The sequence below is a fragment of the Girardinichthys multiradiatus genome, chromosome 1 (genome assembly GCF_021462225.1).
Source record: "Girardinichthys multiradiatus isolate DD_20200921_A chromosome 1, DD_fGirMul_XY1, whole genome shotgun sequence".
NCBI classification, from domain to species: domain Eukaryota; kingdom Metazoa; phylum Chordata; class Actinopteri; order Cyprinodontiformes; family Goodeidae; genus Girardinichthys; species Girardinichthys multiradiatus.
In genome coordinates, this window is record NC_061794.1 from 46,903,445 (window position 1) to 46,930,078 (window position 26,634).

General features: G+C 39.5%; 1 protein-coding gene across 2 annotated transcripts in view; it reads left to right on the plus strand.

Moving 5' to 3' along the window:
* The window catches only part of LOC124875484 (pollen-specific leucine-rich repeat extensin-like protein 2), a 59,189-nt gene that overhangs the window by 19,475 nt on the left and 13,080 nt on the right, over positions 1–26,634 (plus strand). The gene's annotated exons all lie outside the window — the stretch shown is intronic.

The following is a 26,634-nucleotide window of genomic DNA, read 5'->3' on the forward strand; positions in this document are numbered from 1 at the left end:
ATAGGAGTGATTGGCTGTCTTTATTTTCAACAGTCAAATTTTTTGGTGTATGCAAAGAGAGTAGGAGCATTACTTCAGCTACCTGACAGGCAGTGTGCAGCATCAGTTGTATGTTTGGAGGTGGGCAGACTCTCCGTGCAGCTGGAGAAAACGCCAGTTTTGGGTTAATGTTCCTGATATCTTGGCTAATTTCTTTTTATTTTTCCATGATGTCACACAAGGAAGCAGTATTTGAGGTGTTGCCTTAAAGGACATCCCCAGGTGTGCCTCCAGAAGCTTCCAAAGGGCAACATCATCTGGGCTTTTCCAAAATTTCTAAAATAATGAGATTTAGTGTCCAACAGTAAGGTTCTGTGTCTTTTTACACAGCGTATGTAAATACCTGGTTTCAGCTGTAGGTTTGTTCTCCTGAATACATCTTCATCAGCTGAGAACTCTCTGTCCTCACTGTGGTCTGAGGCAGACGACTTTCTGCTGAGAGGTGTTCTGGGTTTACTGGTAACGCCGACTGGTGGCTCCTGGGAAGCACTGGTCACGGCAGCCTCTGTTGCTACGCAACAGTGGAAAGCCAGTTTGAAGGACAGTGCTCTCACCAGCAGCTGAAATGGTTTTAACCTCGGTGGGAGCTCACGCTGCGTCTGCGTCGCTGCAGACGCGAGCAGAAAAAGAAGGTCCAGCAGAAATGAAGGAAACGCAGAATTGACTCATGGAGATGGATTTAATGATGCTTTGTCTTATTGGCTCTTGTGCATGCAGATTGAACACAGAGGGACTCAGGTTGTGACTCAGATCTTTTAGATTTGAGTCGTGTAACATTCAGGCGCAGCTGAAATCATGAGGAATAAACTGAGGTGCACCTCACACATGATGTCACAGCTTCTGGAAATGTGTGTACTGAACGTTCGGAGCATGATCAGCGTCTCTGCGTCTTGATCCATTAAAACCCAAAGCACACTGGGGCTTATTATGATGTAACAGCATGGTTCATTCATCTTTCTGAGGGATCTTAGCCAGGACATGATGCAGCAACATGTGACATGACTGCACACACCTTTACCTTTCAGCCCCAGTGGAGGCAAGAAACCTGGGAGCTTCTCCGACATGTAATCAGCTCTGGAGGCGCAAACTTCAGACTTCAGCATCACTGTTCCAGTCCCTCTCTCCCTGTTAACCCACCAGAACTAAATGACACCAAGCTCACACAACAAACACATTTACATTGCCATGCAAAACTATTCAAACCCTTTAAACGTTTTCACATTGCGTCACATAATAACCATAAACCTCAGGCTTTTTATTAGGATTTTATGTGATTGACCAACAGAAAGCTGGTGTTTTCTGTTATCGCCACATTGTGCAACAGGAATATTGGGTATTTTGTTTGAAAACATTTAAGTATCCAAATCCTCAGACTGGTCAGTGCTGATCAGTAAACTGGGACTTGATTGTCTTTTAAAGCATGATGCATTCAAACACGAACTGGAATAAAATGACCCCTCTGCACCTGAACTTCTACTGGAATAGAACCTTTGTTTTGCTATGACATCAAGCCAGACTCTAAGGAGATCAGAAGCAGCATCTGAACATGTTCATCCTATTGATCCAGGAGGGAAAGACCAATGGAGGATGGAGTTATGGTCACGAGCACAAGAGTGATATAATTCCTGTTGTGTGGGTGTAGAGGAGGCAGATCAACAAGATTCAAATTAAGAAAGGAGATGGAAAATAACCTTTGATACAAATCTGACTGTCCTGTTGAAAAGAAACATCTGGATAATCAACAAAAAGCTTCCAAAAATCACTGTAAATGTTTTTAATGTCCCTCAGGTTCCTCTGTGCTTCCACAGAAACCCAGAACTGGACTCCGTTTTGGAGATCCAACATGACCCCCATCCTCTGACCTTCTCTGTGTAAACAGATGCTGACAACTCGTCCTCGCTGTGCTGATGATGCTAACAAGGGTGAAGACAAGCTCAGTCAGCAGCGCTGCTGGGCCAGGTGTGTGTGTGGTTTCACCTCATGCCTCCAGTGCCCCGCAAAGTCGGACCGGGCTCGACTCTGCAGAGTTACGTCTCTGTACCTTTTCAGGTCTATCTCAATAAATTCCGTTCAAAATGTTAGAATAGTCACATAAATGCAGAAAGCATTTGGCCCAGCAGTTCATTAAAGCTTTGCTGAGATGGAAATATTTTTTCCAGTAGCTGCAGAGATGACTACATGCTATGAAGCCAAAACAGAATGACTTGAACACATTTCAATGATTCATTTATCCCGTTACTGCAACATTCACCAATTTTATTGCGTGTTGTAGCTTTTTTCTAATATCATGTACCCCTAATGCATGCTGTACAATAAGTCCAGTCGAGAAATATATATTCCGCAGACCTCAATCATAGAACACCTGTAGGATGAATTAGAGAGGTGACGGAGTTGAGCCTTCTTGTCCAACATCAGTGTCTGACCTCACAGTAGTTCTTCTGGAAGAATGGTCAAAAAATACTGAATCTTGTTAAACTTTTCCCAGAAGAGTTAAAGGTGTTGCAGCTGTAAAGGATGGGCGGACATCTGATAGATGATGGAGTAAGAATGTGACATCCCTCCAGTGGATGATGTGTGGGTGAAGACACACTTTTGGCAGTGGAGTGCATAAACATGCTGTGAAAAAGGATTTTCTGCTTTTATTAAATGTTTCGATTATTAAACACATTTTAATTTCAGATTAAGAAAACTTGATTAAATACAAAAAGCAGTTTTTAAATAATTCTTCCATTTGTTAAGGGAAACAAAACCTCTCCAAACCTACCTGACCCTGTGATAAAGTAATTACCCCCTACACCTAATAACTGGTTGTTCTGCCATTGGCAGCAACAGCTGTGAAAACTGGTAACTGGTTTCCATCACTGGGGAGTTGTTGACCCACTCTGCTTTGCAGAATTGTTTAAATTCAGCCACAATAGAGCCTTTTCCAGCGTGAATGGCATGTGCGTCTTAATCCAATTCTAAGTCCAGACTTTAATTAGGCCACCCCAAAACCTCCATTTTGTTTTTCTAAGCCAATCAGAGGTGAACGTGGTGGTGAGTTTCAGATTGTTCTCCTGCTGTCACAAACTAATGGGCAGACATTCTCCTTCAGGGGTTTCTGGTAGAGAGCAGAATGCATGGTTCCATCAGCTACAGGAAGTTGTCCAGGTTCTGAAGCAGTTACTCTGCTCCGGACACAACCGTGTTTGACTTTCTATGATTTTTTATTTTGTGAAATGCTGTTAGTTTTACACCAGATGTAACGGGACATACACTGTCCAAATCGTCCACTTTTGTCTCACCGGTCCACAGAATATTCGTCCAATGGTCTTGGGGATCATCAAGGTGTTTTTGGTCAAATGTGAGATGGGTCTGTGTGCCACAAGACCAAAATGAAAGTAAAGTGGTTTAAAGATCAGAACATTGAAATTCTGGACCTGTGGTAAGAAAACTTGCAGGATCTGAACCCTGTGGAGAACGGGTCAGTTCTGAAAAAGCCTGTGGAGAAACAGAACCTGACGAGCTGTGGTCAGATCCAAGCACTAAGAAGACAAGAACGTGTGACCATCAGCCTGGACATGGTCCAGAAGTTCATAACTAGCTGGTCAGAGAGAAATGCAGAAAGTTATGAAGATGGAGGATCAACGCTGCCAACATCCAGTCTTTAATAATAAAAGCTTTGGAGCCTATTAGATGTTTTTCCTCTTTGGGTTACCATGACAAGATTACTCTGATAAATGCTGCTGTCAGAAAACAACTCATGACAATTTTCAGGCGGTCGTGTTAAAGGTTTGTTTGCTCTTTTGTTTCTCTTCACTTTAACTTTTTTTCCACACCTTCTAACGCTCTGAACCTTTTTAAATTATGTTTTTATGGTTGGAAATGAATCGTAATTGTTCTCCATCGTTTCTTTAATCACCTGCAGTTGAGTTAAATTCAGCAGGTCCAATCATTTTACCTCCTGACAACACTTGTCCCCTCCGGCTCTCTGTACTCAGCCTGCAACTCTGTCTAATTAGAGCAGAATTAGATGGTATCTCTCCTGTTGATCAACGGTCTGATCCTTCAACATCTGACCTGCTTGTTAACACACACACACACACTGTCTGAGTCAGCGTCACTTTAACCCCCCCAACGTCACAGCGTCTGCCTGTTATATTTGGCAACATGGAAGCGAGATATTCAGTGCGCTGCTGGTGGAGCCGGGATGAAGGGGGTGCTGTGTCGTTATGGCAACAGCTCCTCCTCCGGAGGAGGAGAGTGAAAGTGCTTTATGGTTTGATGACAGCGGGCACACTGGCCTCCAAACACACGCAGACATTTATGGTTTCACTCTAATCCGGGGTGACGTCACTTCGTGCTGAGCGGTCAGGTGTCCTTATTTAATCTGCAGCTGCTGGAATCTGGATTGGGTCACCTCTAACATCTGCACCAAACCAGCTGCAGACGTCACTGTCCATCTAACTCACTGTGATTTCAAATGATGACAATAAAACAGATCCAGATGGATTTGTTTAGGGGCTAGCTTATAATTACAGGGCAAGGTTGGTGATCTATGAATTCTTCCAACTTTATTTCTTGCTTTAGATATATCATTTTTATTAGCATGATGTAGTTATTTATAGATAAATTCCATTAATTATCACTGTTACTTCATGCATTTATTTAAACAATTACCTATTTGAAAACAATATAAATACATTTAATATTTAATCAAGATGAGGCTAAATATGTACAGGTCAAAGTTTAGAATATCATGAGAAAGTTTTTGGGGGTTTTTTTGTCACTCTTTTCAGAAAGTGAAACTTATGTCGTATAGATTCATCACACATAGAGTGAAAGATTCCAAGCCTTTATTTCTTGTTATTGTGATGATTGTGGCTTAAAGAGAATAAAAATCAAAATTCTGTCTGAGAAAGTTTACCCTAATTAACTCAAAACACCTGCAAAGGTTTCCTGAGCCTCTAGATGGTCTCTCAGTTTGGGTCACTGAGTTATGGACCTCCACAAGGAGCGGAAGCCAAAGAAGGTATTTGCTAAAGAAGCTGGTTGTTCACAGTGCTGTACCCAAGGATATTCATAGAAAGTTGAATGAAACGAACAAGGAAAACAACTCACCAGCAACAAAAAACCCCCAACTAAGTATTAAGTACACAGATATGTACATACATTCAGAAGCCTGTTTAAAATACAATGCCTGGCCAAAACAAAAGTCGCCTCTCTAATATTTGATTGGACCGCCTTTAGCTTTGATTACTGCAGGCATTCACTGTGGCATTGTTTCTATAAGCTTCTGCAATGTCACAAGATTTATTTCCACCCAGTGTTGCATTCATTTTTCACCAAAATCTTGCATTGATGATAGAGTCTGACCGCTGTGCAAAGCCTTCTCCAGCACATCCCGAAGATTCTCAATGGGGTTAAGGTCTGGACTCTGGTGGCCAATCCATGTGTGAGAATGATGTCTCATGCTCCCTGAACCACTCTTTCACAATTCGAACCCATTAAATCCTGGCATTGTCATCTTGGAATAGGCCCGTACCATCAGGGAAGAAAAACTCCATTGATGGAATAACCTGGTCATTCAGTATATTCAAGTAGTCAGCTGACCTCATTCTTTGAACACATACTGTTGCTGAACCCAGACCTGACCACCTGCAGCAACCCCAGATCATAGCACTGCCCCCAGTACAGTAGGTACTAGGCATGATGGGTGCATCACTTCACCTGCCTCTCTTCTTACCCTGATGCACCCAGGGTCAATCTGGACTCATCAGACCATATGACCTTCTTTCATTGCTCCAGAGTACAATCTTTATGCTCCCAAGCAAATTGAGGCATTTTTTTCCAGTTAGCCTCACTGATTAGTGGTTTTCTTAAGGCTACACAACTGTTCAGTCCCAATCCCTTGAGTTCCTTCGGATTGTGTGTGTGGAAATGCTCTTAATTTCACAATTAAATAGCCTGGAGTTCTACTGTTGTTTTTCTTTGATTTGATTTCACCAAACGTTTAAGTGATCGTCCATCACGATCATTCAGGATGTTTTTCCAGCTACATTTCTTCCTTGAAGATAATGGGTCCCCGCTATCCTTCCAGCTTTTAATAATGCGTTGGACACTTCTTAACCCAATTTGGTAGTTTCTGCTATTTCCTTAGATGTTTTCTCTGCTTGATGCATGTCAATGATTTGACTTCTGAAACAGACTGACATCTTTTCCACGACCTCAGGATGTGTCTTTCAACATGATTGTTTAAGAAATCAGAAGCAACTCATTGCACCAGTTGGGGATAAATAACTCGTTGCCAGCTGAAACATAATCACCCATGCAGTAATTATCCAATGAGAGGCTCGTACCTATTTGCTTAGTTAAATCCAGGTGGTGGCTATTTTTTGGCCTGGCAGTGTATTGTTTATTGATCTTATGTAACATTTTAATTTTCTTAGACAGAATTTGGGGGTTTCATTCTCTGTAATCATAAAAATAACAAGGCTGGAAATAGTTCAATCTGTTTGTAATAAATCTATATAATAAGCAAGTTTTACAACCTGAATTGAGGGACAAAAAGTATTAAGATTCTTCATGATATTCAAATTTTTTAAATGTACCCGTAGTACCAGTTTTTAGAGGTGTAACAGAAAAACTAATAAAGGATGGATGGATGGATGGAATATATAATAAAAGCACTTGAAAATGATCAATGTTGCTATTTAGTAATTTGATTGTGCTGACATTTGAGAATACGAGAACTTAAAATGACTTAAAGTTATTTTGATATTTAGACGATCCAGCGTAACAGATGTACTTGAATGTACCATAAAAACCATGATAACCAAGCTGCTCTCTCGACAAGCTGGCAGATGCTGGGTATCCACTGCCAATTCATCCAGTTTGTTGGGAAGGGTTCTCACATTTCCCACGATGACGGACAGGATCATGGGTCTTTACCTTCTCTGCAGATCCTATGTCTCTTCCTCCTCACTTCTCGGTTAATATTGGGTCACTCGGTGGGATGTGGGACAGCCAAGCTACCGCAGGCTAACAGCTAATCCCTGGTGTAAACAATGGCACCGTGGCCACTCCGCACACAAGCACCATTACAAAGTTGTCCACAAGAGGCTCAGCTCCATTGTGTGTATAAACAAGATGGAAAAAAACAGGAACAGCAACACACGTATAAAATCTAAAAAGAGAATAATTCAGGACTGAGTAGGAGCTGCTTATATAGTCCGCCTGCTTGTGTGGCTCCGGACGTACAGTACCTTCAGCTGCTGTTACAGTTACGTACGTTGACATAAAGTTCTGGTTTGGTCCACCTTTCTTTCTCCAATGTCGTTGCTGGAAAAACCTTAATGTTCCCAAATATCAGAGTTTAGTGATAGCTGGATTGCTCTGGTGTCCCTTTTTAAAGTTTCCCTACAGAACGTTGCATTGTGCACTTGGTTCCACAACTCTGTATTTGTTCCGTACTCTTGCAAACCGAACCGACAGGGCTGTACCTGATATTTTCAGCACCAATATATGTACTGCTGCACCCATACTATATTTGCATCAAAATTAGTCAGTGCGTTGACAGAGTGATAAAAAATTAAAAAGGTTTAAATCATTTGAATGCAACGATGGATTTTTGTTTTACATTTTAAACAGTGTCCTGCAGATTGGATTAATTTTTACTGGAGGAATACGTAATAAAATAAAAAGTATTTCTAAATGAAAACGTATGACCATTTTTAAAAACATATTGTGTACATAAATGGGTTTCGAAAGAATAAAAGATGTTGCCTGGTCAACATTTGTTTTGTAAGTCTACTGAATATTTTCGCTGAAGTTTTTAGGATTATCAAGATGTTTTAGGTAAATTTTGATTTTTAGCAGCTGGCCATTTTTGCCCAGTTCACTTTCCAATTGTTGAATCATGATCTTTGACCTTAACTAAGGCAGTGAGACCTGCAGTGGGTTAGATGTTGTTCTGTGGTCTTCTGTAACCTCCTGGATGAGTCATTAGTTGCGTTTCTATTACAAATGGAGCGCAAACCGATATTCTGCTAATGTCGAAAAAACACAATTTTGCAATTGCAATGTTTCCATTAAATAAGAAATGCAAATAAAATCATGCGATAACATCATCCTCCTACTACTTCCTGTCATCTTCTTTGTCTTTTGCACCAGTAGTAACATAGCGTTGTTGATCTTGTGACTCGTGTGATGCGGAAAAAGTGTTTCCATTGCAGTTTTGCAAAATACACCAATTTCAATACAGCCAAAAAACATCTAATCCTCGCGCCAAAACATTTTAACAAAAAACTGGAGTTTTTTTACACTGGTGTGTTTCCATTAAGCCATTTTGTTTTTGTAATTGCAATTTGCTCAATTTCATGATCAATGGAAATGCAGCTATTGATGAGCTTTTGGAGTAGTTTGGGTAGTTTTGGCCTCTCCTGGGAAGGTTTTTCACTGTTCCATGTTTTCTCCATGTTTGGATAATGGTTCTCACTGGTTCTCTGGAGTCCCAAAGCTGGATAGATGTCAATGAAGTGGTTTCTTATCTGTTCCTGGATTTCTTACTACTTCATGTTGTCAGTCTGGGTCTGTTTAAGTAATTTCCTGATGTTAATGGTCTGGCTGTAATCAGGCCTGGATGCGGCTACTGAAATTGAGCTCAGCTTTACAAAAAGACTTAATCACAGTAAATTCATGAATAAACAAGGGCCAGGTTGGGTTGGACAACTTGTCTCTTCCTTAATAATTACATTACATTTTGTATTTACTCTGGCTATTTTTGTCTGATATTAAAGTTTGTTTCAAATCAGAAACATTTAAGTGCAACCGAAAAGCAAAATCAGAAGAAATTTGTAATAATCAATAAATATTTATATTTTATGTATGTGAGGCACATAATAATTCTTTCAATAAAAATTATAAAAATATTACAGCAAAATATCAGAATAGATCCATGTGAAATTATGATAGCGTTCCTATCATTGTTTACCCATGCTTCATGTTCAGATGTGTTATTTGGTAAATGTTTTAGCTACATAAATTCAGATTAATCAGTGAGTGAAGTCCAGTTGTACCTGCAGATTTGTGGAAGCGCATCCCCAGGACCCAGATGGCTCAGAGGATCATTTGGCAGCCTGCTGATGTAGAGATGTGAGTTTTATTTTAGTTCCCATAGAACAACAGATTCAGATGCAATGAGGCAGATGTTCTTGTTGAATTTGGTGAGTCGACAGAAATCTTTAATATTTTAGTCTGAGTTTGTTTTCTGAAGCTTCAGCGTTCCAGAATCGTTCTCCTAAGTCATGATGGTTCCAGAGAGCATCTGATTTCTGAAAGGAATATCTCAGTCAGAACCTTTTATGCTACAAATTGGATGTCAGTGAAATGTACTGCTGTGATGAGAAAGAAAAGGGATCAGGTGTTTAGGGATGTGGCCACACTGAAGCCTTCAATGAAACGTAGGGTTCTTGAAGGTGCTGGGAACCCTGGTGAGTGGTTAAATGTAATGTTCCTAAAACCTTGAAGGTCTTGAAACTTTTATTTGGTGATCTGGTGTTTCTGTGGCTGTGTAAATCGCCTATTGGTAACACACACATGCTTGTATGCACTGTTTCCTTGTCAATCGATGGGTTTCCTAATAACACGCGTCCGTGTCATTTTTCTTCCTCTGCTCTTGGTCTCCTCAGTTTGTTCTGTTCGTCTTTGCTTATTAAACCCAAGTTAACAGGTGTTAATGTGTCCAATCCATACAAAATACTTGAGACTTGACTTGGACTCGTGGTCCAAGACTCGAGTCTTAGTACCAGTTTTTAATCTCAGGTAATGAAGGTTGAAAGGAAGCAGGTATGTGAGCTCCAGACTGCAGCTGCTGCATGTTTTACTGTGAAAGAATGAACTAGATCATTGGCCAGTGATGTTGGTGGATTATTATGGGATGTTAATGGCTCATAACAACCAGTTCATGTTAGCTGTATCTGTATAATAATGACCACATGAACGTCTCTCCAACTGAATGCTGTATTAAATGACTCTGTATCATTTCAGAACAAAATAAACGTAACTCACCTCGAACATTTTCTACCTGCTTAATTAGCTGCAATGCTACAAGGACACTTCCTGCTGAAAATATCAAAATAAAAGCACTTCCTGTTCAGTTCATTCACAAGTTAAACCTCTCCAGCTCGGAGTGGGAAGAAAACCCTCTAAACCAGATTAAGTGCACCATCTAACGAAGGGGAGGACAAAATGAAGACAGGGAGAAACAGCTGTTAATTTAGACATCACAAAGAAAGAAAAGCAAAAATTCAACGGTAATCAGATTTAATCTATTATTTTTCTTAACGCATAAACACCTATTTATATTTCTTAAGGTGTAAATCTTGTATTTTGTAAGTTTAAAAAATAATACAAATCCGCATTCAGCTGTTGTAAATTGTAAAGTAAATAATACATAATTGAAAGATAACTGGCAATAAGCATTAACATAATTATTATATGTTCATGTAATAATTAAGGCCTAAAGACAAACACAGGTTTGGATTCCTAACCTACAATGAAGCAGGGTTAGAGATGACCTCTTTGTTTTAAATTTGATGAGAAAATGTTATTTTCAGTCCTTAGAGATCGGAACTGACTTGGACTTGCCCCTCAAAGACTTGAGACATGAGACATGACTTGGAAAAAATTACGTCTCTGATAAAGACATGGGATACACACCGCAGAGGGAGCTAAATGGACAGATGCAGATTACATTTACTCCAAAATATTTTCAAATAAAGTAAAATAACTGAAGTAGAAAAACTGAAATCACTTCCTGATCCAGACAACATTTTCTTGCAAGTTGAGAAGTTGAGAGGAGCTTTAAGGTTACCTGCCAAGCCCTGGTAACGGTCTGTGGAGCTGAAATGGAAAGTGGGGGTGTTACATCCCCTGGCTGGTCTAGGGGATACACGGGACGAACATACATCTAGATAGTGAATGAGGAGTCCAGAAGGCATTTAAGATGTTTATTTATACCATATTGTAAACTTTCTACTGTACAGACTGGTATATAGCTTCAGGGAGAGCTCATCAGCATAACTAACAAAACAACCCTAAAAGAAAAGAAAAAATCAGACTTACCTATTTTCAAAGGAAACAAAATATACAAACCTACCAAAATAACCTACCTAACAACCACATAAACAGGAAACAAACTGAGATTAAAGAAAAGGCAGCTCTCCCCTACAAAGATAGTCGACCAAAGATTACATTAAAACAAACGAGAGGCATTTTAATCCTGTGCAAACAAAGAGGGTACTTGCCAATTAAATGGCCAAAAGACCCAGAGGTGGAGCTTCACAGGCCTTAAATAGGGCACTGCTCAGGATGATTGGTTGAAAATCCAGGAAACAGCACCTAATCCAGGAGGCGGAGTCTATAAAAAACATAAGCATTACTTCCTATAAAAACTTCCACTTTGGGGGATGTAACGGGGGGGGTAGTTGGGTCCATTATAACCTCCTGGTTTTGTGACGCTCTACCAATTTGAGTCCACATCACTCAGGATTTAGTGGTTGATTTGCATATTGCTGAACTGGTTTCTAAATGGCCTTAAAGGAATAAATGTTTGTATATATCTACCCCATCATTTCCAGAAAGGTACATTAAAATAATTACAAACTGGTTATTTTCCAGGTGAGGAAATTCGGTTTTATCTGAAGTCACATGTCAGATGTTTACTGCAGCTGTGATTCAGGTGAGGAACCAATGAGAACAATGAAGCCAGGCAGAGTTTGCAGATCAGGCCAGCTTCTGTGTTGGAAAATGTCTGCTGCTTCACATCTCTGTCTGATGACATCTGAGGTAATAAATCTGCTGCATAACCCCAGAGGACTGTGGCAGTGCATGATGGGAAAGGAGCTGCTGGCGGTCCCGAGCAGCATGGTTCATTGTAGGCGGCGATAATCCAGTGTGCTTCAGAAATGACTGATCCAGAGAGATTTTCTGCTCCTCCTCCCTGCTATCCCTTTCCAGAACATGGGCTGTTCTGCAGCGTGGAGGGCGACAGACAGAGCAGGAGTGATGTGGGAGTGCGAAGTGTCAGTGATCAGCTGCAGAACATTCTGCTCCCTTTTCTGGACTGCATCTACTGGCATGCATTTCTCACTTTACAATAACTGAACATCTGATGGTGTTTTTAAATCTCTCCAACGCAGCTTGACAGCAGAGATGTTCTTTTTGGTCTCAGTTGAACTGCTTTGGCCCGGATGGAGCTGCGTTAGGAGCTTCATGTCTAAATCTAACGTAACATGAGCTTCAACCCTTACTTGGCTGAAACTGCAGATGCAATAAAAAGTGCGATAAATTACCTCTGATTGATACAACTTAATTTTTATTGGTTATTACTGACTTCTTGTATTGATGTAGATATCTATCAAGTGATCGATAGTGGGCCCATGTAAAGCAGAAATGGATTAAAAGAATCATTGACTTTGGACAGAGATGGTTTTTTTCCATCATATGCTGCCGTTAAGATTTTTAACTTGTTAAAATTTTAGATTTTATTCCTTCAACAAATTAAATTTTATGAATGTATTAATTTTCAGCGCAATCATTTAGATTCTGTTGTCAGGAAAAACTGGGATGTGCTCACATTTAGTAGGCTGGAGACAACAGAAAGGAGAGCAGGAACTATGGTGAAATAACTGCATCACAACTTTAGATCAGAAAAAAAGAAATTACTGTATTTGTAGTAAAAATATGTTCTCCAAGATCTCTCAGCTGGACATGTCCAAAAAAAGGGTTTCTTTTCTATACAACGATGCAGCATTCTCCTCTTCTCTCTCAGGCAGATCCTAACCACCCTACAGAGGAAGCTCATTTGAGCTGTTTGGGCCCACAGTCTTAATATTTCACTCATGATCTATAGCTCATGATCATGAATGAGTGTCGGAATAAAGATGGACCATAAAGTGAGGGCTTTCCACTCATCTCCTTTACAATGATCCCCTGGACAACAACTTGATCCATCTGTCCATCTTCTGCTCCATCCTGCCATTACCTGTCAACAGACCTCGTAGATACTGGACCTTCTTTACTTGTGGTTGAGATTTTTGTCTTACCTGATGTAGGCCCAGCTGGTTATGGACTAGGACTGATGTAGAGATGTCTTGGGTTTATCATAATGTACGATGTACATCGTGATATTTAATATTCCTACTTCGCCTCTAAAATAATCTTCAACACTCTAATGCAGCAGGGAGTGGTGGGTTCGACTCCAACCCTTCCTCCACTAGCAGCTGTTTTTCCACATGATCTGACAGTTGAAGGGATTTTTAACCAGTTCAGTTCCAAAACAAAGCCTGGTGGAGATGAGCTGCAATCTCTCGTCCATGCTGACCTCAGGCTGAAAATCCCATTTGTTTAACGCCTCTTCCTGTCCTGTCTGATTCAGAGTTGCTTTACAATAAACAGCTCTAAAACAGTAAAAGGGGTTTTAGCCAAACCTGTAGCTATTCACCTCCAGTTTTTAATTCATTTTATATCAATGGTTCTGCCAGATTAGAGGGAACATCTCACCCAGGCTGCCGACCACCTCCACTGTTCAGTTCATACAGTAGTTTAGCTCACTCTCTGATATTATGTAATTTAGAAACATATGTTTCTATGTGTGCGTATTTGTATGTTTGTGGAGGGCGAAGTGTGTAGCTTCAGGAGTGCCGCAGGCTTCTTATTTGGAGCTGCACTGTACAGATTGCTATGCACCTGTCTGTGTGTGTGCGTTCTGTTTGTTTTGTGTGTGTGTGTGTGTGTGTGTGTGTGTGTGCGCACGTGTATACTCCCTGCAGTGTAAGTAAGAGTGTGTAGGTAGAGGGGAAAGTAGGCTAGCTGATATGAATAGAGGGGTGATGAATTAGCACTCAGAGGCGAGCCGCAGGATGAAAACCCATGGGTCCAGCTCACCGGGTGCAGAGCCGACTCAAAGCACAAAACTATGAGGTGGTGAGGTTGCTGCGAGGTGTACAACCAAGGGAACGAGGGAGAGAGAAGAGTTGTGCTGACTTTAGTTTCCTTTTGTGAAGCACAAAGGCCTAACAAGCACACTGGGTGTTTGGAGGGTCAACTCTACTTGCAGTCATACAAAATTTGGACATTTTAAATCATGGATATTTTAAATGAACTTAAACAATACTGAGAAATTAAAATAATATAAGCACAAATGATGTGAAGCAACTGATTAAATGATTGTTAATCTCCATTTTAAAGGAGGGTTTCTCTATGTACTCCACAAACATTTAGTGTGGATCTCCTGACAGTTAAACTGAGAGTGAACACATGGTGAGAAACCATACCATACCATCTTTATTTATGAAGCATTATAATTGAAACTAGGGTTCGCAAAGTGCTGTACTTACAGGTCCTTCTCAAAATATTAGCATATTGTGATAAAGTTCATTATTTTCCATAATGTCATGATGAAAATTTAACATTCATATATTTTAGATTCATTGCACACTAAGTGAAATATTTCAATATTTCAGGTCTTTTATTGTCTTAATACGGATGATTGTGGCATACAGCTCATGAAAACCCAAAATTCCTATCTCACAAAATTAGCATATTTCATCCGACCAATAAAAGAAAAGTGTTTTTAATACAAAAAACGTCAACCTTCAAATAATCATGTACAGTTATGCACTCAATACTTGGTCGGGAATCCTTTTGCAGAAATGACTGCTTCAATGCGGCGTGGCATGGAGGCAATCAGCCTGTGGCACTGCTGAGGTCTTATGGAGGCCCAGGATGCTTCGATAGCGGCCTTTAACTCATCCAGAGTGTTGGGTCTTGAGTCTCTCAACGTTCTCTTCACAATATCCCACATATTCTCTATGGGGTTCAGGTCAGGAGAGTTGGCAGGCCAATTGAGCACAGTGATACCATGGTCAGTAAACCATTTACCAGTGGTTTTGGCACTGTGAGCAGGTGCCAGGTCGTGCTGAAAAATGAAATCTTCATCTCCATAAAGCTTTTCAGGAGATGGAAGCATGAAGTGCTCCAAAATCTCCTGATAGCTAGCTGCATTAACCCTGCCCTTGATAAAACACAGTGGACCAACACCAGCAGCTGACACGACACCCCAGACCATCACTGACTGTGGGTACTTGACACTGGACCTCTGGCATTTTGGCATTTCCTTCTCCCCAGTCTTCCTCCAGACTCTGGCACCTTGATTTCCGAATGACATGCAGAATTTGCTTTCATCCGAAAAAAGTACTTTGGACCACTGAGCAACAGTCCAGTGCTGCTTCTCTGTAGCCCAGGTCAGGCGCTTCTGCCGCTGTTTCTGGTTCAAAAGTGGCTTGACCTGGGGAATGCGGCACCTGTAGCCCATTTCCTGCACACGCCTGTGCATGGTGGCTCTGGATGTTTCTACTCCAGACTCAGTCCACTGCTTCCACAGGTCCCCCAAGGTCTGGAATCGGCCCTTCTCCACAATCTTCCTCAGGGTCCGGTCACCTCCTCGTTGTGCAGCGTTTTCTGCCACACTTTTTCCTTCCCACAGACTTCCCACTGAGGTGCCTTGATACAGCACTCTGGGAACAGCCTATTCATTCAGAAATTTCTTTCTGTGTCTTACCCTCTTGCTTGAGGGTGTCAATAGTGGCCTTCTGGATAGCAGTCAGGTCGGCAGTCTTACCCATGATTGGGGTTTTGAGTGATGAACCAGGCTGGGAGTTTTAAAGGCCCCAGGAATCTTTTGCAGGTGTTTAGAGTTAACTCGTTGATTCAGATGATTAGGTTCATAGCTCGTTTAGAGACCCTTTTAATGATATGCTAATTTTGTGAGATAGGAATTTTGGGTTTTCATGAGCTGTATGCCAAAATCATCTGTATTAAGACAATAAAAGACCTGAAATATTTCCGTGAAAATAATGAACTTTATCACAATATGCTAATATTTTGAGAAGGACCTGTATACAAATGAGATAAAACAAAAGAAAAACATGTCATGATTTGTGGGTGTTTTTGGGTTCTTCTTATTATTATTATTGTTGATAGGTTTTGAATCATGCTTCTGTTATTTTCCTGGTCATGCTCAAGTTTTTGTCTTCTAGTTCATGTTTTGTCAAGTTACGTTTTTTGGATCTGGTTATGCTTTAGTTTCATGGTTTACTAGTTGTGTTTAAGTTTGTATTCAAGAGTCTCTGTTTTGCTTCAGCCACGTTTTGTTCTCTCCTGTCTTCAATCATCTTCATTCGGTTTACCTGCACCTAGCATTCAGTCTCCTCATTTCACCTTGTTCTTGCTCCATATATACAACTCTGTTCTGTTTATTCCTCGCGGAAACATTTTGGATCACTTTCTCTGTTCATGTCTTGTCCTCTGATCGTGCCAAGCATGTCTTGCCAGCCTGACCATGTCTGTTTTTCCTTCACCGTCTGTAGTAAGTTTGTTAATGAAATCATTTCACTTACCGTCATGCTGCCTGCTCGTCTGCATTCCGGGGTTCTCTGCTACACAAACCTTGACAAAACAACTAAAATAGACATGTTTAAAAAACTTTAAAATAGAGCCAACCTCTTATGATGTGCAAAACACTTTAGCAAATATACTCAAAGAGTAACGAGGCTTGTCTAACATGCAAAGGCAGATCATTTACATCTTTGGAGCATCTGCAGCTATAGCGTGTTCACCTCTAAGTTTATGTTTTGTTTTTGGGGTATTAAAGAGCTTCTGGTTAGCAGACCTTAGGAAGCGGGCAGGTATATGTAGTTGTAGAAATTCAGAGAGGTAGGTGGGGGCGGTCAATTAAGAGATTTAAAAGCAAATAAAAGAACTTTAAAACTGATCCTGAAATACTCAGCTAGCCAATAAAATGAAATTAAAATGGGGTAATGTACTCAAACTTTCTTGTTCCATTTAAAAGCTGTGCTTCATCATTTTGCACAACATTCAAGCGCCTAATAGATGCAATGCTAACCCCAAAATAAAGTGCGCTACAGTAATCCAGCCTGGATGTAACAAATGCATGGATTGCTGATTCAAAAAGCTGTTTTGATAGAATGGGCTTATTTGGGCTTATAACTCCCTCAAATGGAAGAAGCTACATCTCACAACAGCATTGATCTGGCTTTCAAGTTTTAGATGTTTATCCATATTAAATCCCAGATTTATGATGATCAGCCTAACATACTGAGCCAAATTCCCAAGATCTATGGTAGGGGCCATAGATGTACCACCAAAAACCATCACTTCTGTGTTTTGCTCGTTCAAGTATAGAAGGTTTAAAGCCATCTAGACCTTTAATTTATCCAGACATTTAAACTGGAGTCTAGTGAGTGACACTTGGCCTTTTTAAGAGGGAGATAAATCGGGGAGTAATCTGCGTAACAGTGAAAAAGAAACCCCCTGTTTCCTGAAAATACAGATGAGGATTAGCAGATATAGAGTAAAAAGAAAGGGATCTAACACCAAGCCCTGTGGCACCTCATATTGAAGAGAAGCACCAGATGATACAAACTTGCTAAGTTTGACAGAGAAAGTTCACTCTGCCAAATAAGATCTGAACTACTGAAATGCACTATTTTTAACACCTACCAACTGTTCTAAACAACAAACTAAAATTGTATGATCCAATGTGCCAAATGCAGCAGTGAGATCAAGAAGCACAATAATAACACAGTCACCTGAGCCAGTTGCCAAAAGCACATCATTAAAAACTCTTGAATGGGCAGATTCAGTACTGTGACAAATCTCTAAAATAGCATGTTCTTTTAAAAATGCCATTAATTGCTTATAAACTACCTTTTAAAACATTTTTGACATGAAAGGAAGTTCTGAGCTAGGCCTTTAATTTTCGAGCGTATAAGGATCAAGAGCAGTTTTTTTACATAAAGGCTGAATTACTGACAGTTTAAGAATTTTAGGAACAACACCAGAGGACAAGCTACGATTTATGACTGTGTTCAACTGGTGCTATAGTGAGAAAGATCTCTTCAAAAAACCAAGGAGTTAGAGCATCATATGAAGATCCTGTGGGCTTTAAGCAAGCAACCACCTCTTGTAGCGAAAGCAAAGAAGCTGGCTCAAACTTGTCAAAGACATCAGAGCAGATGGAGGGGACAGAAGGGTCTTGAACAGAGTGGGAAGTCTGAGCTTTCACAGATGATACTTTGTCGATAAAGAAGTAAAGGAATTTTTCATAAGTTTCCCAAGGGGGCTCGACACAGACAGTCTGAGGAGCACCAAGGACCAGCTCAATAGTTTTAAATAAAACATGGGGTCTGTGACAATTTGCTTGAGTAATAGCAGAAAAGTGCTTTCCTAGCATCCTTAACAGTCTTCTGATAGGAACTCTAGTTGTGTTTTGAAATTTCATATGACACCTGAAGTTTATTCTTATTCCATTTACATTTGGCTCTCCTACACTTCATCCAGGGTTCAGATTTGCCTTTTACCTGCCTGATCCTCAATGGGGCCACAGAATCTAGAGCAGTTTGGTAGGTTGAATCAAACCATGAGCTGAGCTTGTTAGAGTAATAGACTCAGGAAGGCTGCAGTTCTGGTTAAAAACGACAGAGACCAGCAGTGGAAGGGTTAAAAACACAACAACATCTAGTAACAGCATAAGGATTAACTTTGAAACAAGGGAGGGAAACTTCAAACAAGACTGGCTTGTGATCCGACCAAACTACATCACATTTTCTCCGATTGATCCTCCTGGTTGTTTGGGAAACTGGAGAATAAAAAACTAAGACCTATCAGGAGGATCCATGTGTGAAGTTGCTTCCCTTCCAAGGGAGTGTGCTTCTTCCAAGTTCTGCTTAGAAACACTGCTTGGACTGGGATCGGGCGTTCTCGCCTATCAGTCCAAGAACAGTTAGGTGAAGATCTGTGGATCTTAGGGGAGTTTCCCATTAAAAATATTCCTTCCTTACAGAACTTACATACGGATTCATTTTTCAATAAAAGTCTTTGCAGCCTATGAAATATTTCAGCGGTTCTACGAAACACCTTAATATCATCTTTCAAAATGGTGCAGCTGGGAATGCCTGGGAATCCCCCAGAATGAGTTGGGGGATTCCCAGGCATTCCCACCCCCACAACAGCCAGGGACATCCCTCCTGTCTGGGTTTTCCTCCCGGATTTCTGGATGGATGGATGGATGGATGGATGGATGGATGGATGGATGGATGGATGGATGTTTTTTTTTAATTTTTCATATGCTTTTGGAGCAATTTGTGCCCCTTCTGCATTTTTGTTGCTATTGACTCTTAAGTTACAAGATATTTTTAATGGCTTTAAAATTTGACCTCAATCAGAATTGCTGCTAATTTTGGACACTCTCAGGCTTGAATAAGCCCCTCCCTTATTTTGTTTATAGTAGCAAAAGGGGAAAATCTTTATTTTGCTACTTTCATTACTATACTGGTTTTTAAAGGGTTAAAATTGACAGATAGATATGTTTGGTGAGGACTGAGTTATTGGTGCCAGTCATAAAATAAATGATAAAAACATTATGTTTATTCACAATATTTCTGACAATCTTTAGAAGAGCAGTTGTTTTTGGGTCAAAGGCACACAGGTGGAGTAATTTATTGTTAAAAAAATAAGCTTTGTACAAAATTGAAACTGAATCAGTCCCCCCCACACACACACAAATACAACACTGAACCCAATGGCTAAAACTGCTATTTAAAGAGTTAAGAATTAAGAAAACAATATTTGCTATGTTGTGATACATCTCAATACTTCGCACTTTTTTGGAGCACAAAATAATGAAACATGCAAGAAAACCTCAAAACGGAGGCCAGACAAGTGTTGCATCTCTAGTAGACAAGCTAGGGCTTTCTGAGAAATGTCCAGTCAGCTGAGAAGGAAAGTTCAAAGTGTTCCCCTTTTTAAACTGCAGGAGCAGAATGCCAGAAACGTCTTTTTGGTTTTGAAAACATGGTTTTTATTGAATTGCAGAATAATTTATTCCTAAATTCTCTAACTCTACAGTCTTATGTAAGTAGGAGAGCAGAGGCTGCATCCATACAGAGTTTACACTGTATAATTACAACAGAAAGGCTGGTGAAGCTGCAGGGGCATCAAACCTGAGGGAATCACCTCGATCTTGATGAGCAGCAGAGCCAAAGTTAAGCTGAGGTCATCGTGGTCAGTTTTGTCACAGTAAAAACAGAAGATCAGTGGGAGACATCGTATTTTTTGTGAGTGTGTCAACACTTTCACCTTTTAGAAACAGTAAATCAACTGTGAGCAGAAGCTGGGGTGGATCTATTTAAAACACCGAAACGCAGCCCCTGTTACCGTGACAACACTTTTCTTCATTTACAACGTTGCCCTTGACAACACTGTTGGCACGGCCTCGTTTCTGGAGCTGCACAAACTGCTGCGGTGATTTCTGTTTCGGATCTCACCATCTCTTGGGTCTGACTGTAGTTTTGTTAATTTGACGATGATTCTGTAGTTTGACGGTTAAAGCTCAGGATGCATCACCGTTTCAGTTAAACCAGCGGGTCACAAACAGGAACACCAGCTGGAAACAGTCTGGCTAACCTTTAGACAAAAATAGCAGCAAACATTCACTTAACGAATCTTTTATTCAGCGAGTCTTCTGTTAGAACTCAGACTCACATTAAACATGAGGCAACTCCCCAAACATCATGTTTTTTAATATGTGGTGATTTCTTTTTGTGAAACCAAGCAAGTCATATGGGAAAAAAAGTATTTTTCCTTTAATAACTCCTTGTGAAAGATGGGCAGCAACTAGTTACATTTACTTGAGTAACATTTTGAAAAAGTTTACTTTTAGGAGTAGTGGTAGTAGGGCAATGGTGCATCCATCAGCAAATTGGACCTTGTGTGTGTGTGTGTGTGTGTGTGTGTATATATATATATATATATATATATATATATATATACACACATTGACTTGTAAAAGTATTCATACCCCTTGAACTTTTCCACATTTCTGCACATTACAACCACAAACATAAATATATTTTATTGGAATTTTATGTGAAAGACCAACACAAAGTGGTATAAAATTGTGAAGTGGAACAAGAACATATACATGTTATCTTTTTTTTTTTTTTTACAAATAAAAAACCAAAAATGATAATGAACAAAATGTATTGATGTCGTTTGAAGAATTGGTTAATAAATTCAACAATTCTAGAAACCATTTCTTCAAATATTTACAACTGAGAAATTTTAGAAGACAACAATATCAAACATTATCTATTCCTACATGTTCTACCATGGAAAAAATTATGGATATGGACTGCAGGGGAAAGGGAGTCATATCTAAATTCTATAAATGCCTGGTGGATGGTTGTACTGAAACATCTATAACAAAGCTGGAGGCTTGGAGAGGGGATTTTGAAACTGATATTTCATTAGACAAATGGCAGGAAGCATGTAGGAAAGCACAGACAGAAACTACTAATACACGTCGGAAATTGCTACAGTATAACTGGCCGATGAGAACGTATATAACTCCCAAAAAGCTAAACAGGTATAATAATGTGATTCCAGACACATATATCAAATGCAAGGTGGAAAAAGGTACTCTCTTCCATTGTGTTTGGCAATGTACAGAAATACAAATGTTTTGGCTGGAAGTGACAAATCATATTCAGAATATTCTCAGCGTCCAAATTCCATTCACCCCAAAATGTATTATTTTTGGCCCTTATTCAGAAGCATTAAAATTTAAGAAAAGTCAAAATATATATTATTAGCGAAAAGATTGATAGCACTTTGTTGGAAAGATAGTAAACGGCCTAATATAGGGAGATGGCTTTCAGAATTGTCTACAACACTCCCCTTAGAAAAAATTACTTAAACATAAACAAAATAAATTCTATAAAATTTGGGACCTATTTATTAAATATATTGCAACAACGGATCTAACAAACGTAGTGGAAGAAACTGTACAAAACATTTAAATTTTTGTTTGTTTTTGACTCTGTGGCCCTAAGGGAATTAAGAAAAAAGGAAAAAAAAACAAAATTAAGGAAAATGTGTGTCAAATCTAGGAATACAATCTTAAATGTAAATTAGATTAGATCCCCAAATGTGAATATATAAATACAAACCATGTTCTTTGTATTAAACATGTTTTATTTGTATGTAATAAATGTTTTTAAAAAGAAGAAATCAATAAAAATAGTGTTGGTAAAAAAAAAACGAAAATGGCATTGTGCATAAGTATTGAGCCCTCCTGAGTCAAAACTTTGTGGAACCACATTCTGCTGTAATTACAGCTGCAAGTCATTTAGGGTTTGTCTCTACCAGCTTTACACATCTAGCAAAACAGCTCAACTCAGTCAGATTAGATGGAGAGTGTTTGTAAACAGCAGTTTTCAGATCTTGCCACAGATTCTCTATTGGGTTTAGGTCTGGACTTTAACTGGGCCATTCTAACACATTAATATGTTTTGTTTTAGACCATTCCATTGTAGCCCTGGCTTTATGTTTAGGGTGGTTGTCCTGCTGGAAGGTGAACCTCCGCCCCAGTCTCAAGTCTTTTTCAGACTCCAACAGGTTTTCTTCCAAGATTGTCCTGTATTTGGTTCCATCTATCTTCCCATCAACTATGACCACCTTCCCTGTCCCTGCTGAACATGATGCTGCCACCACCATATTTGACAGTGGAGATGGTGTGTTCAGAGTGATGTGCAGTGTTAGTTCTCCCCCACTAATAGCATTTTGCATTTTGGCCAAAAAGTTCAATTTTTGTCTCGTCTGACCAAAGTACCTTGTCTCCAACATGGCTTCTGGCAAACTGCAAACGGGACTTCTTATGGTTTTCTTTTAACAATGTCTTTCTTCTTGCCACTCTTCCATAAAGACTACATTTGTGCAGTGAACGACTAATAGTTGTCCTGTGGACAGATTCCCCCACCTGAGCTATGGATCTCTGCAGTTCTTCCATAGTCACCATGGACCTCTTGGCTGAATCTCTGATCAGTGCTCTCCTTGTTCGGCTTCATGATTTTGTTTGCTCCCCAATATTCTCTTAAGCAACCTCTGAGGCTGACACAGAGCAGCTGTATTTGTATTGAGATGAGATTACACACAGGTGGACTCTATTTAGTCATTAGCAAACCTCAGGCAATTGGTTGCACTCAGAGTAAAGGGTGCTGAATACCTTTGCACACCACACTTTTCAGTTTCATATTTGTAAAAAAACATTTTAATCATTTATAATTTTCCTTCCACTTCACAATTGTATACCACTTTGTGTACATATATATATATATACATACACACAAAGTGGTCTGTATATATATATATATATATATATATATATATGTGTGTGTGTGTGTGTGTGTGTGTGTGTGTTATTATAGGCACACAATGAATGAAATAGCATTTTTCAGGTAGTATGGGCTTGTCACTGTACAGTGTAGGGTAGTTCTGTATTGAAATATATATTTGGAGATATCTCTGCCGCCTGAATTTGTTTTTTGATGCTACTTACAAATTTTTTATTTTAATCTTTAAAATACCTGAATTTGTACATTATTTATTTATTTTTTTTCCCTCTGATTACTTTATTTCATAAATAAATTATGTATTGAAATAATAATATAAGTAATAATATATTGAAGTAATGCTTCTCTTAATTAAGTGCAATTTTTGGTTACTCCACCCACCTCTGCCCATTGCGCCTGCCTTAGAAACAACAGCTGCCATTGAGCTTCTGCAGTATCTGCCAATGAGTCTCTTACATCACTGTGGACCACTCTTCTTTGCACATTTAGTTTTAATTCAGACACATTGGAGCATTTTCCAGCATGAGCAGCCTGTTTAAGGACATTCCATAACATCTCAATCAGATCTAAGTCTGGTCTTTGATTAGGCCATTCCAAAACATTAAGTTTCACTGTTTTCTCATGAGTCAACATTTCAATCCTTAAAAGGTCTTAAAATTCTCATTTGAGCTGGTACAGTAAAATTTCTATCCACCCAGCGCAGCATCCATCACCTCAGACACCCACTGACAGGATCACAGGATCAGCAAGATGTTACATTCAGCAGTTTGTGAATATCAGTTGTCCACCCATCAGTGTCACATCAGTCCTACAGTTGTACAGCGTGACTGTAAAAGTACAGCCATGCAGCAGACCAGCAAACTGTTGCTTCAAATAGGATGAAACGGGACAAGAAACAACTCTGCCAGATAATCAACTGTAATAATGTGCACCATGCTGAGTGAGTAACTGTTACATCTAAATAAAAAGAGGATTACAGACAAATAAAAAGTTACAATAAGCTCCAGGCTGTTTTTTATTCTAGGTTTTGTGTTTATCAATGACAGAGAGTCTTTTAGATAAATTTCTTCTAACCTTGAATTTTGGGTTTTATTAGCTGCAGGTCTGAGAATTCTGAAGTTTGACCGGGTTAGGGTTGTGATCGATGTAGGGAGAATAAACTTTGTGTTTATGGGCCCATCAGTGTTCACTGGAACTTTTTAGAAGTTTGGAAATACTCTGTCTTTTTCCAATGCCCCCCATTATTAGATGCTTCTAGTATAATAATTACTATTAGGGATGGGTACTTTTCACATTTGAACCGATACGGTACCTATGCCCGATATCTGGGAGTCGGTATCGGTACTTAGTGGTACCAGTTTTCGGTACTTTTGTGTGTGTTTATGTAGTACTAAATGTTAATTTGTTTAATGATAAAATCTCTAAATGTTTCAATTTAACATATTTATTTCTCAATATATAAACTTTAATGAATATATCAAAACAACACCCAGCTGTTTGCATTGTAACATCTCAGTTGTTTCAAACATTTCTTCTCCCGTGTTGCTGCAGACGATGAGTTGCTAACGGATGCAGGCGTGATAACGGTGCCAAATGCAGGAGTTGTAGCTGTAAAATGAAAATTGTGCATTCTTTAGCCTTGAGAAAAATCTGGTGCTTAACCAGGTGCTTCCTCAGATTAGAAGTATTCCCGACGTTGGCCTTGCGCTTCGCATCACAAATTTTGCAGCAACTGTAATCTGCATGGAGCCATACTTTCAAACGCTTTCTATCAGCCATGCTTTGTTGACGGTACCAGCGGCTACTGATGTCATTACGCTCTTGTGCATCCAATGCTGTGTTCATGTCCGGCATGGAAAATCGCCCACTCTTCCACTCACTTAGTGTCACGATGATGCATTTAGGTATCAAAACATGATAACGTTTGATTTTACGTGAATAGGTGCTTGATAGTAATTCGGGCGGTATCTATAAAAGTACCGAATTCAGTACCCATCCCTATTTATTAGGTATGTTCCTGAAGCCTTCCTGAAACTTAGCAAATACTTTCGTGGCAGTTCCATAATGTTTATCAGGTACTTACCTTCAATTTCACTGGAACTTACCAGGTGATTTCTTGGAACTTTCCTGTAAATTACTTTGTAGATTACTGGAGTTTACTTGGTACTTTGCTGGAATTTTCCTGGGAACTTACCAGGTGTGTTCATTGACATTTCCTGTAAATTTAATTTTCTTTCCTGTAACTTTTATACAATTTGCAAGGTAACATTTGGAAATTAATTGAATTTATGAAAAATACTTTCACAGGACCTCAACAACCAGGAACTTTGATTAAATGTTTCTAGGAATTTACAGATCTGCATTATATAGTACTAACTAAAGTTGAGTTGGTATCTAACTATTGATTTCAAAATTGAGGCTACACATAGACAATGGATGGATGGATGGATGGATGGATGGATGGATGGATGGATGGATGATGGATGGATGGATGGATGGATGGATGGATGGATGGATGGATGGATGGATGGATTTTCTTTGGTACAAAACATAATGTCTAGTGATTACAAACAGCTGCTGATAATACTTTGATTGCGCTGTAAGACTGGTGTTGTAACTCAGTCATTGCACAGGTGAAATGACAAAATAGTACAAAATAGATTTACAGACATCAAAGTTAAGCAAACAGATGAATGGTTTTATGTGAAGACTTTTTGGCCCACATGCAGACCGGTGATTGTTGTGTAAATTTATTTAAGGAGCAGGCACATTTAGAACAGCCACCATGTTGGAGGTACCTTGAGTGCTACAGGCAGTGTTACTGGAGCGTCCAACATTTGTTAAAGCAGGGATCAATGGCCAGCAGACATAGGGGATTTCTCTGTGATGCATGTATTCTGCAGCTTTGCCACAGTTTGATAGGAGTTACATTGCGGGCTTGGAGAAGGTTGGATGGTCATATACTGCAACTGACTTAAATTTCAGCTTTAGTCTCTACTACCTATTGTGGGCTAATATCATCTGTGTTCCTAATTTGTTACTGATGGACTACTGTTTTATAATATCATAGTGAAAACCTTGGTAAATACAAGTCTTACACGTAAAGGATTAAAAACAATTTAATGAACATAACATATCAAACTAGATCCTTTTCATATAATCAACCTTCATCTGGAGAATCGAAATATATTTTGTAATCCCAACACCACCTGATGACACAGCCTGTGTGGCCCACAGACAAATACATGAGCAATCTGACCATTTTGTGCTTTGCCAAATTTTCACTCGTCTGGTTGTAAGCGTGTCTCTACCGCCAACCCTACCCAGCACATAAACCTTTTAA